This window comes from Meleagris gallopavo, chromosome 1 (genome assembly GCF_905368555.1).
Source record: "Meleagris gallopavo chromosome 1, MGAL_WU_HG_1.1, whole genome shotgun sequence".
Classification (NCBI taxonomy): domain Eukaryota; kingdom Metazoa; phylum Chordata; class Aves; order Galliformes; family Phasianidae; genus Meleagris; species Meleagris gallopavo.
The window spans coordinates 18,852,170-18,866,464 of NC_139404.1; positions in this window are offsets into that span (position 1 = coordinate 18,852,170).

A 14,295-nucleotide genomic window follows, 5' to 3' on the forward strand; every position below is an offset into this window, starting at 1 on the left:
TCTGTCTTATTTCCTGAGGAAAACTCATTTCTTTAAATACATTAATAAAGCTGCTATATCTCCTACCAGAGATATAACTTATTAGGTTATAAGTTATCTTGGTTTTGAACTCTGTCCTTCTTTCAATTGCCAGGAGACTATTTTCATCACTGAGAATTGCTAAATATTTTAGATGATGCAATTCAATGTCAAAGCACGTTATAGAAACTCACACGTATTAATTAAATAAAAACTTTACAGTAAAATACTAGACCTTGACAAAATGACTAAGTCAGTATAAAACAAATTTAAAAGAATCATAGTCTCTAAATTCCACAAGTCATTACAAAAAATTTGAGATGCAGACTGTACTATGAGTTAAAAAAATGTACATTTTTCACTGATCACAAATGGTAGTTATTCTGAAGTTATGAATCATCTGAGTTCATATGGTCTCAAAAGCAGTTACTGGGGTCATAAAATGGAAAAAAAACAAACAACCATATAGAGATAGAACTCAATATATATACACAGTGCAAAGAGGTAGAAGTGTATGTTGCCAGTCTTCATACAAGGAAGTGGAGATGACAGTGAACAGATGTTCCCCTGTTCACTGTCTACCCTTGAAGGACATGTTCAGTGACAGAAAGGAATTTCAAAGAAAGACGATACGTGAACAGGCAGAGAATATATTAAAGCACTTGCTCACCTAGTCAGTCTATCTTCACAAATTCTACTCTAAGAAAGGACTTTTAAGTCAATCCTTGAAGTATTCAGCGTAAGTCAGAGTGGGAGCTTTTGACATTTTATTTTCGTCAGGATATGTAAAGATAAGATATAGAAAAAAAGGGAAAAAAAAAAAAAAGACAGACAAATAAATAAATAAATAAATAAAGACAGAAAGAAAGGAAGGAAGGAAGAAAGAAAGAAAAAGAAAGAAAACTAATACACTTGGTTTATGCTCCTGGAAATTCCTGGAGGAATAGGCTGCTTTACTGCTGTCCCCACCAGAGTTTTTTCTGGGATGCTTCTACAGAGACTCTGTTTCAAGAATACCACAAAATGACTGCAGTATATAATAAAATGTCTCACGTACTCTTTTTCCTAGCTGTGTTTCTATCTGATCACCAGGGACCACAACCCATTCTATGACTCTGTAATTTCAAGTCTCTTCTAAATTATTTGCAATCTAGAAATTGTTGTCACTGTGAACTATTTGCACACATTTCTTTCTATCTGCCCTCACCACTTACTCAAGTTGATTGTTTAGAATTGTGGGATTTTCAGAGCTGAACTGAGTACCATCTCTCCTAGAGGCTAATTGCCTCTGTGAAGGAAAAGTCTTAAATGACTCAAGATGCATTTTACTATTCTAAGTTATGTGCCCAAAAACTGCAAAGCTCTATACTCAAGAGATAAAGATGTGTACAAAATAATATAGAAAACACTGCAGAAAAAGAGACATTAGTCTAGAAATTCATGTTTCATATTTGTATTAGCACCTCCCAGAAATGCAGAGAAATGAAATGGCCCCAGTCATTCCAGGTTAATTCCAAGCAGATACATAGAATCCTACCAGAGCTTAAATGGACACTGAAAGTATGACTTTTTCAAGGGATTAGGTATTGAAATAATCCATCCAAAATTTTCTTATTCTTCAACCGATCACTGACTAATATTTGTGAAATGCTTTGAACATGACAAGCACAATATAAATATCACACATAAGTGGTATACTTACAAATTGATTTAAAGAGATCCATGTGATGAATTTTTAAAATGAATTACTGGTGAAATGACAACTAAGGGAGTAAACACAAAATACTAGGTCAAAAGAGTATTCTATAGTCGTCTTGAAAAACACTGTGTTTTAGTTTTTGCATATGATTTACTGTGAATTAGAACATCTATCTGGATTTTTTAAGTATCTGGAGAGCAAATGGAAATGAGATACAGCATCTCAATCTTTTGATCATGCTTTTTATTAATTGCAGACCAGACTTAAATACAAGGTGCAGTGAAGTTTCTTAGAGAGCTCCAACAAACTTACACATGAAATATCTGAGAGCATTTCTGTACCTCTGTGAGCAACAGGGCACCTCAACTAGCTAAAGAAAGATCATTTCTTTCAATAGCACACATCAACACTCTGAGCTGTAGGCCTGAAAACAATAAGGCGGGGTTAGTCCATTGCTATATTCCAGTAAATAAACCTCTGTGGCTAACGTGTCCATGGTATTCTCATTTTAAAAATGAATCCTCCTGCGCCAGACAAGTAAGTGGTTTTTGCAATAAGTTTCATTATTCAATGCAGATTTGCCATGAGTGTTTGGGATAGTACCCATATTATGATGATTATTTTTGGATTAGTGTAAAACTGGGAGATAATTTTAAAATCCAGATTCAGATCTGGAACCAATCTTGATAGGACAATAAAGGGATTATCACTGGAGATTAATACAAGGCCTTATTGTCTTCTGCCAATCTGTGACTCAGATCCCTAGATTGTTATTTGTTTTTCCTTGATCCTTCTTCTACCTGTAAAATATTTTGATTTATCATTATACTTAGAAATATTTTTACACATAAATATATATATGCATAAAATTATAGATGACATATTTTAAAGTGGGATTATTCTGAATTATTTGCAAAGAGTCCGTCTGAACAATCTGAAAAACATTTGTAAATTGCAATTGAATAAAAGAGGCATATGCGCCCACCAAGAAAAAATTCTAAATATAGAATATTTCATTTTAAATAAGTTGTTTCTTCAATTCAATGAGAAAACAAAGTTATATAGCATAAGTAAGAACTAGCTTTAATCAACAAAATGGGAAACAATTACCCATTAAAGAAAAGAGCTTTCACTCAGTTTCTTCCAATTCTCTTAGATTGGATTATTTTATGCTTGAATTACAGGAGTATAATTCCAGTAATTGCTAAAAGAGAATCCAGAATTTCATTTTTGAAATCTATAGCTTTGTACATCTCGTACACTTGATCTTTTGAAGATTTTCTCAAGAGTTAGTTAGGCCTTAGTTTATGTAAACAGGGTCAAGCAATGTTTTCAATAACAAAACTTTAAGATGTGAAAAATGACTCAGGAACAGATTGTCTGGGGGTAATGTTTTAATCCAGTAAAAGAACATAAATATTACAAAGGATATTGGACTTTCTGAAAGAATATAAACATTTGCTTTTTCTGCTCCTGCCAAATATCATGAGCATATTTAATGATTACGCTTAGTTAAACATCTTGCAGTTCCTCAGAACACAGCTAAATTCTTAGGAAGAAAAACCTTACTGATGTCATGGCAGTAGTAATATCAGTCTGTTACTGATTGTATTATTTCCTGTCAAGTTCAAATGACATATTTACAAAGGAATCACGGGCCAAACAGTCTTGAATCAAAGAGTGGAGTCTGTAAACAGAAAATATTCAGTGCTTAATTATTTCATCTACAATTAGGTAACAGCTTTGCTGTGAGATAAAGGAGATTCTGCAGTAATAACTCAGCTAAAATATATGATCTTTGCTCCAGACAGGGGTGACTGATAATTTCATGCAATGCTTCCTGTAATAATATCTTAGAATTGAGAAATCAAAATTGCAAAATGATACTTAACAAAGTGTAATAGTCATTAACTATTTAATACTCAACAACACTCTTGTGAGAAAAGTTTATAATATTTTCCATTTACGAGAAATTCTTCATGCAGAATTCATAGAGAAAATAAATTCCAAGCTTCACGGAAAGAGATGATTCATATTCTTGGAAGAATGTCTCCACTGTGCTCTGTCTGCAGATCTTAGAATCCACTAAGAAAATGAACTGATGAGCGCAAAAGAAGATCTAGCAGGTTGAGATACAGGCACTGAGGGGTGGCTACAGCAAATCCCCTGTGTCCCTGGGCTCTCCCTGTGTGCGGACAGATGCAGAAGGTGGAATCATGAGGAAACAGTGCTGTAAACAGCATTAATGCACAACTCTATACACAATTCTACAGAAGCACAGTTACCTTTTCTTTTTCACATCTGGGAGGTCTTGGATTTTTTTGTTGGTAATATAGACAATTGATTAAAACTTTATTACTAGGTACTGCAAAGATTTCTAACTGAGGTCTCACAGGGCTTGCATTTTACTGTGACTTCTTAAAGTACTTGAGAAATGTGGGGGTGGTATCACTGGGAGAACAGTAAGAGAAAAAAACTTTGGAGAGCATTGAAAATCTTACATCTCTTCCAAAATTATTTACTTAGGATGTTGTAATTTAGCTCTCAGGTATTTATAGTGTATATACATATATAAATATGTATATGATATATATATATATATCTTTATTACCTCTATTCTACATTTGAGTATACTCATGTACAGAGGTGTTGACTGACTTGCCCAAGATCAGAGTCAATATCAAGATGAAAAGTGTATTCCTGGTTTCCAGATTGATGTCCCATCCATTGCTCTCCCCACATATGCAAAATGAGAAAAGTAGAGGTGCAGAAAATAATATTTTATGATCTCTGAGTTCTCCAACATTTCAACTTGTTCTAATAATATAAAAATAGCTGTATTTCCTCATTAAAAAAAAAAAAAGAAAAAAAAGAAAAAATTCAGATTATGTAAAAAATTTAGATTTTTTAAAATGAAAATCAGACTAATAACAGAAACACCTGCTGTAACTTTTTTGTACAATTTATGCAATTTTATGTTGTGATATAGATATCATAAATGCTGGTATTGTGCTTGATACCATTTCTTATTATTCTGCCTACTACATATTACATTTGAACTCTTCTTTTTTTTGTCTTAGTTTTTATGTCATTGTAAATAATTTATCAAATTCTTAATTCTGCAAGATTTTTTTTATCATATTGACAAAACAAGTTCCCCCTGTACTTCTTTGAATTGCAGTAGCCTTGAGAAATACAAGGAAAAAACCATGTCCAGTATCTTTACTCAGTACAAATTCCTTTTCTGGAAAAGAAGAGATTTCCAGATTCACAGTGGAATTTTATATTCATTTCTAGCCTTGGAATGTCCCAGTAATACCAGAACTTAAAAACATGAAATTTTACTAATTCAAAAAAAATCATAGAGTGACCTGGGGTGGAAGGGACTTTGAAGGTCATTGAGTTCCAATCCTCCTACCTCTGATCATCTGGATTTGTTCCAATAGCTCCATGCCTTTCTTGTATTGGAGGCCCCAAGCAATGCTCCAGATGAGGCCTCAGAAGGGCAGAACAGAGGGAGACAACCATCTCCCTTGTCCTGTTGTCCACCTCTCTTTTGGTGCAACTCAGAATACAGTTGGTCTTTTGGGATGCAGATGCACACTTCTGGCTCACATCCAGCTTTTTGTCCACCAGAATCCTTCTCTGCAGGGCTGCTCTCAATGAGTTCTTTCAGTCTGTACACATATGTGGGATTACCTCAACCCAAGTGCAACACATAGAATCATAGAATTATTAAGTTTGAAAAAAGACCTCTAAGATCATCTCATCCAACCATCCACACATTGCCACTATGCTCACAAAACCATGTCCCTAAGTACCACATCTACTATGTTTCTGGAACACCACCAGGGACAGTGATTCCACCGCTTCCCTGGGAAGCCTGTTCCAATACCTCACCACTCTTCCTGAGAAGTTTTCCTAAAATCCAACCTGAATATGAGACTGGCCCCCAACTCGCTGCAGCTTCTTTACAAGAGAAGAGAGTGATAAGGTTGCTGCTAAACCTCCTCTTCTCCATACTAAACAACCCCACTTCAGAAAATCATAAAATGGTTTGAGTTGAAAGGGACATTTAAAGATCACTTAGTCCAACCGCAATGAACAGGGACACCTACAGCTAGATCAGGTTGCTCAAAGCCTGGTCCAGCCTGACCTTTAATGTATCCTGGGATGGAGCATCCACCATCACTCTGGACAATCTGTTTCACCAGCCTTATTGTAAAAATATTATTCCTTAAATTCAATCTAAATCTCCCTTCTTTTAGAGTGAAACCATTTCCATTTATTCTATCGCAAGAGACCCTGCTGAAGTGTCTGCCCCCTTCTTTTTTTAGCCTCCTTTATATACTGAAAGGCTGTTATCAGATCTCCCCAGAGCATTCTCCCGGCTGGACAGCTCTCTCAGTCATTAGCCTTTGTGGTCATCCTGCACTTGGTCTTGTTGAACCTTCTTGTGTTCACATGGACCCAATACTCAAGATTTTCTAAGACATCCCTTCCTTCTATTGAATCAAAAGCATCACTCATTTCATTGTTGTCAGTAAACATACTGAAAGTAGACTCAATCCCATTGCAAAAGTAATTGATAAAGTTATTGAAAAGCACTGGTGCTAAGAAAAACCTCTGGGTGACCATATTCAGCATCAAGCTCCCCCGAACATAGAACAGTTGACCAGCACCCTCTGGATGTGACTATCCAACCAATTCTTACTCCACTGAAGACTCCATCTGTGAAATCCATCTCTCTCCAATTTTGAGATATAGACATACTGTGGCACCACATCAAAGGCTTTGCAGATATTCAGGTTGATGATATTAATTGATCCTCTGTCTACTGTTTATAGATTTTCATGGTAAATATGGTAAATTTTTAGAAATGTCTGGTGATACCTGAGGAAACTGCTTTTATAAAAGAAAGGCTACAGCAAGCAGTCACAATAAACATGTTCAGGTTTTAATGTATTTAAGAGCATTTTTGTAATAAAAGTGGCATTTGCCGCCCATACAGTGGCTTTGTGTAATGTTCTATTGGCAGTAATTTGGGTCTGAAGGTGGAAGGTAATGAAGCAAGGCCAAAATGATTTATACATATATACATATAGAAAAATGTCATGGGCATGTGTGACTCCCAAATGAAAACATTCCTAGCAGCTCAGCAAAGACTAGTCTTTTCTTAAGTGCTTCTCATTATCTGGTTTAAGGCATCACAAACCTCTCCATCTTCTTCTTCTTCTCCTTTTTTTTTAATGGATAATGCATGTGTAATAAATTAAATTCATAATTGTATTTTGATGCCATTATGTATATTGCTAATTTCTCATTTCCATCACAGTTTGACTATTTTAAAAACAATTACTTATCTTTTTCCTATATGTGAATTGCAGATTCAGGAAAGATTTTCTTCCAGGTTGTTTTATCTCATGTCTTCATGACTGTAGTAAATACAATGAATGGAAAATAAATAAATAAATAAATAAATAAATAAATAAATAAATAAATAAAGGAATTATGTTTTATTAGCAGCCTAAACTAAAATTAGATCAATGTTTTACATGAAACCTTCAGCCGTATGAAATCAGAGACTCATATGTGTGCTTGGATCAAGTCTGATGAAAATGCCATTTCAGGAATTATCTACCACCCTGTCTCCAGTCTACTCCACTAAACAATGATGTTGTTGATGGCAAGTAAAAATGGCAAACAAATGAATAGAGAGTTGTGGAAAAAACCTGGAAAGCTCTGAGTTTCGCTTGCTTGCTTAAGCTCTGCAAAACAAAGACAGTCTGTTGACCATAATTTGAAAAAATATTGTGGTTGGTTTGTGTGTGGGTTAACAGCATGAATGGCAGCTAAAGTCATTACAGAGATTACAAAAGTGAAATTGAATAGTACATTAAAGCTCAGAAATGTTAGTTCTGGTCACAGAGTAATGTTCTGTAATATTATCAACATCGACTCTTGTATTAAGCAATGGAAAGAACATAGTACATCCTGATTTCACAATTTATTACAGTCTCCAGCTATCTATTTTTTGTCAGATAACTTCAAACAATGCTTTCTCTGTAATTTTCCCTGCTGTATTTCAAAAACTATTAATTTATTTCTCAAGGCTCCTTCTTTCTGCTTGGAAAATTATCTCCTTTTCTATTTGTTTAGTGCTAGCAACAATAACCTTCCAGGATATTTTGAAAATGTGCTCACATATCCCATAATGGGGGGAGTTGGAACCAGATGATCTTTAAATTTTCTTTCAACCTAAGGTATTCTATGATTCTGTGATTCTATGTTTATGTGTTTGAACAATATTGGAAAAGGTACTGTATGGACCTTTTATATCCTACCTACAGAGCAAACTATAATAAGATTGATTGTAGTATTTGTTTCTCACTGATAAATGAATATTGCGTTTTAAAAAGAGTAAGCTAGCATTCTTTTAAGGTAGTAATGCTACTGTGTTCCTGTAACAGAAAACATGTGTCTCCCATTAGAAGAGATTTTGTTGTTGTTTTTGTTCATTCTCTTGTTTTTAAGGAATGGCAAAATTGGCTTTCAGACAGAAAATTTCCAGCTGATTTAGGCAGCAGTATAAAATGAAGAGATGAGAGTTAGCAGGGGGTTTTGCCACAGCTGTCTGTATGTAACAATGTATCATCAGCTTATCATTTCAGAAGCAACATTAAGTACTTTCCTCACTCCAGGAGCGGGAAGATAATTTTCCTTTGTCTTCTAGCAGTGATAAGTAACTTTCCCTTTAAAGTTCCTCTCAACATAGCAGTCTGCTCACTGCAGTTCATGACTAAGGCTGGAGACTGAGCTCCCTATATAAAAGTCAAAATAGGCTCTAAATTAAGATAATATTTTGTCACTTTATTTGAAGCACTGAACATGCATCCATCACAATTTGTGTCATCTCCATTCCGTCTTGCCTCAGAGTTAGATTTGTGGAGGCTGTTGTGGAGAGGCATGTGTGCTGTCACCCACACAGAGATGAGTTTGGAGCTAGCAAGGACACTGGCAGGTCAGCAAGTAGCCTGCCATCACTATGTTTTCCAGAGCTGATCCTTAAAGCACTATAAAATCTGTTATTTTATTTTTCCCAGAACCACAAACTTGAAGCTCAGATTGTAGATTCTGGGAAAATATTGTAAATTAATCTGTTTCTTATAAAATTACTTTTATATTCTCTTGTAACTGTCTGCTGTCCAGGTTTGGTCCTAATATGATCAGTCATCTTTTTCTTATGTTCTGATAATCTGAAATGAATTTTGAACTCTAAACAACTGAAAACAAATGATGCATTTCTGAAGCGCTTTCAAGGCACTTAACACTTAAATGGGGAATTAACAAAAACCTATGTTATCAAAAGAAGCATAGTTTCATTTGTGTCTTTAGTGATTAGAGAGAGCAGGGTTTCTGCTGGAGGAAATTTGGGATAGGATAGGGTAGGATAGGATAGGATAGGATAGGATAGGATAGGATAGGATAGGATAGGATAGGATAGGATAGGATAGGATAGGACAGGATAGGAGCCCTATGGATTTTCTCAGGATTGCCTGCTTGGGAACTCCATCTTCCTGGATAATGTAAAGATCTTACGGGGTTGGGAAGTCATTTGCCTAAGTCAGTCCTTGTCAGCAGCCTTCCTTCTGTTCTGACAAGGGCATGAATAAGGCAGAAAAACCTCTGATAACACACTTGCTGTGATGTTACTTTTACAAATACACCTGTATTATTTCTAGGCACAGTGAAAGGTCACCCTCGGTTCTGAAAGTTTCTTAGCCTTGGTGGTAAATTATACAGTTTGGACCTCTATACACTATAAGAATAGGCAATAAGAATTGCTTTTTTGTTACTCGGTTAGAATTTGCAAATCCTATGTACTCATTCAGTTATCCCAACTGTTAAATGCAATTTAACAAAACACTTAGACACGTCCTATGTGTAGCCTGAGAATACAAAATGGTACAATAGCTTTTCCTTTGCTCCCCTAGGGGAGGAACAAGGCAGTCTGACCCTGTTATTCCTATTTTATCCCTAAGAGTCTACAGAACCATATTACAAAGCAATCTGTTATGTCAAGTCTAGTAGAGATAATGCAATTGAAACAGCATGTCTGCATGGACACATTCATACACATATGACAAACACTTTGAAATGTGGGTGTCCCCTTACAATGGGTGGTCCTATGAAAATGATTTAGCTCAGACCGTTCATATTCTAGGATTAGAACTATAAAGGAACAAATATACAATTTCTTAACAAGTTTTCATCTGTGTACTATACAGTATTCTGAACATAGTGGAGTTCTCCTTGTGCTTTTCCACAGATTCAAGAAGAGGGATATTAAAATTTGGAGCCTATAAGTACATGCTTTCCTATTTTTTAACTTCTTTTATTTATATGAAAACAAAATAAATGAAAACAAAACAATGACAAACAACAACAATAACAAAAAAAGCAACAAACAAACAAACAAGAAAAAGACTGTTTTCCTCAGGCAGTTGTAGTACTTAGGAATGAGCATTGCTGGGGAATTGTATAAATCTTTCTTTACAGTGTTTTAAGTTCACTGTAGGTTTTCTCCCACAGTGTAGGCTTTGAGATAATAAGTCTGGTTCAGGAGGGGAAAAATGTCATACTGAGAAAATGTGTGGACAGATCCATCAGATAACAACTGAGTAGAAAGTGAATTGAGAGTGACAGCAGCAGCTCACTGGAGATAACAAGCAAAAAAGACAGGAAGCCATTGAGACATGACAAAGAGAGTAAATGAAATTAATCTTCTTCCTGCTGACAACAAACTTTAGGTCAGCCACAGCCACCCAGTCCTGCATTACCCTCAATTATATTCTGGCTAAATAAATTTGCAAATTAACAGGAACTTTCTGAAGGCTTTGATTGACTGGATTTGTGATATATGAGAATTATTTATGTTTATATATATATAAATTATATATATTATTTAAATATATATAAATATATAAGTATATTTTTATATACATACTATTTATATTTAGAGGGCATGTGTATGTGTTTGCTATAAAGAATTAGACTCTTGTCAGGCATGGCATTTTATTATCAGATGCCATTGATATCAGAAATGACAAGCATTCATTGAAAAGACATGGAGCAGTCACAGAGTCTCAAAGCAAGAATAACAGTACAGCTTTGAATGTCAAAGGTTTCCTTTTCCTTCCATTAGAGATATTTTTATTTAAGTCTCTTGGCCTACTTAATGTGCGATAAGTGTCCCCACTAACTTCCTTGCATTGTATTTCCCTTGAGAGATATTCCTGAGTGGTCACTTTTGCAGAGTGGCAACTAAACACAAATCACAGCTCAAGGTCTCTTTTAAGCATTCCATTTTCAGATCTTCCATTTCTTTACAGTGTCATGATCATAAATGTTAGAGAGAATCACAAAGTCCAGAAGTGTAGCATAGGAAGGAAAATTCTGACTCCAAATTAGACATACACTGATTGTATCTACACGAAGATAACTAGAAACAGTCACACTTTCTCTGATGGGAATAATTGCTTTTATTAAAGCTCTTCCTCTGCTGAGTGTGATTGATCTTTTCCTGTCAGTCATTCATGACACAAAATTGTTTCCAAAGCAATAATGTGAAGAATGCAGTACTTACTACTATTTATGCCATTCACCTTCATAAGTGAAGAAGTTGAATTTCAAATAAAAATATTTCAAAATGAGATTTGCCCAACATATTTCAAACCTAAATTTTTCTTTGCTTGTGGAGCTAAATACTGATCTAGCAGCATAAATTGGCTTAATTGTATTGACCAATGCAACTCAATCCAAGTGAGAATCTAGTCCATTCTAGATGGTCGGGACAGCCACCACTGATCGTGTGATAATCTACTAGAAAAGGATTCTTATATGTTAGTTTTGATCTCTCAAATTCTTTCCGTGTTTCTTCCTTTTGGGAAATGTTTTTTCATTCTTGTATTAATTCTATCACTAATGTGAAATTAATAACTAATGTATAGCTTTCAGTCACACAGGAAATATGGCATCTATTAGAACACTCTTTTTTAAAGTACTGTTATTTTAATACCAAAGTTTTTAAAAGTGAACTCTATCTAATATATTGGGGATTCAGATGTCTGAAGTTTCACCAGACACCTTTCTGTGTGTGCTCATGCATAGAGATGGGTATGCATTTGTTCTGGAGAAATAAAGAACCATTTATTGTGAATGTCAATAGATGCCTTTAGGAAAAGTCTAGACAAGTATTTGACGGGATTGCTGTAGATATGACAGATCAAGCCTAGGGGCAGACAGATGGACTAGATGACTTTTCTGGGTACCTTCTTATTCTAATTATGATTCTGGGAAATGCAGGAGCACTGTAGAAGCACAGGTTTACATATCAGAATGCAGCATAATATTCCCTAACTTGTTCCACTACACCTGAATTATAAATTTATTTAGTAATGGAAATGTTACCAGAAATACAATGAATGTGAATTTCACAAAAAGATAGAAAAATTCTGAGACAAACAGGCCTCTGGAAAGTACTACATCTTATTTATCTTAGTAATGATTCAAATAAGTGGAAAACACAGAGGTTGTGTGAATACAAGAAAGACTATTCAGAGCAGCAGCTGTGAAGCAAGGTAAACAGCATCAAAACCAAGGACATCTCCAGAAGAAGAGAAAAACAAAGTCAAGTAATCTGTGTGATGACGACCATGACTGGAGGAACAGAGCGTGGCTAGGAATGACTCATGGATCTGATTGGATAAGTGCCTGCATGCACGGTTAAGGAGTGTTTGTGGAATAGTCTGTTGACATGTAAAGGTGGATGGGAAAGTTGCAAAGGCAGATGGGAAAGCTAAAAAAGGAAACTTGAGAAGGTATACAAGTGATATGAGAACTTGTAATAAAAAATTTGTATCATTCACATCTCAGTCTCTGCATCAGACGCTGAAGAGGTGTATTATCATGTGTCAATACAGAAGATAGATTTAGAAATTAAGTGGAGACATGGAAAAAAAAATGACATTTTGGATATAAAATGTATCTTTACGTCCAAACAAATATAAGACAATAGAAAAAAAATGTATTACATGTATGAATTCTAAAACAAGATGAGAATCTCAGCTCCTAGACAGAAATAGGTGGAGGATAACAATATTCTAACACATCTCTTTTCTTAACCTGTGACTATCTGTTCAGTGAGAAAACAAAAAATAAAAAATCGGACAACACAATCCTAATATTGACTAGGAAACATCATATATATTGAAGATCTCAAGTCAGGTTCAGAGCTGGCACATCTACTCACGTTGTGTATGTAATTGGCCAACACCTTGTCCAAATATAAGATATATGTTGCAATCAAAACATTGTAGCAGGTAATGATTATGCATAGTAAATGTTGCATAGGCTACATTATGATTTAATGAATTCTTCTCATTAGACAAGATGCAGAAAAACTAGAAGGAAAATGCCCAATATTTACATTTCTCTCTTTTTGATAGAGGCATATATAACAATTCCAAAAGTATGTCATGTTTATACAAAAAGCACGCTCAAATATTTTTTGACAAGGTAAGGAAACATTTTAGTTCATTCTTAACATGTGTTATCTGTAACAATTCTAAAGCAGCAATACCAGTTTACAACAGCTGAAAAACAAAGTAATAAATAAATATCCAAATAAATATCCTAAATATCCAGCAGATTTGTCAGCAAAGTTCTGTTCATAAAACTTCCTATCTGAGGCTATTAATTCCTACAGGTCCTACCTAAACTGTCAGTATAGGATATAAAAAACTGAAATAGTCTAGAAATAATATACGAAACCAAGAAAGGAATAGTTAGAATAAATAGGAAAGCTTTTAAAATGTGTGAAACATCTTGCATAGCTACAAATATTATCCAGCACACAAGTGCAAGAAGAAATTCCTCAGTCCAGATGGGTTTGCGACATACTTTCTTTTTCTGGTTCTAGCAAGGATGAATACAGAATGAGAATGTTGTAAGTCAACATTTGCACAACAATGAATTATAGTAATGCAATATAGAAATACAAATCTGGTTTAATTGATGGGTTCAATCAGCATAGAAAAAGCAATTCTAACAAGGAAACCTTCAGCTTCCTTGTCTCATATTTCATTTGAAGGCCCTAGCTGACACTAAAATCCCTATTTATTTCTGCCTTAGAATGGCAAAGATGAAAAGAGATGATGCCTTTGCTGTCTTGCCTAATAGCTTTACTCTAGATCCTAAGTCAGTTGCACTTTCCTATTTGCACTGGCAATTGCTTCGCAGGATTCCTGATTCTCTCACAAGAACAAAATATGGTAAATCAAATCTATTTCATGATTTATTTTAGCTAGGAATGTTTTGTACTGCATTTTTGTGGTTTGCATAGAACTGCATTCTTTTCCTACTCACACAGTAGCTGAGGGTGAACTCTAATGCAGGTGTGGATTAGATAGGAACTAATACTAACATGAGCTAACTTCCCAGATGAAAGTGCAAAGACCACACTGTAGGGAGCTGGAGATCCTTTAAGGTCTTCCATATTTTATGCCATTTTCAGTGTT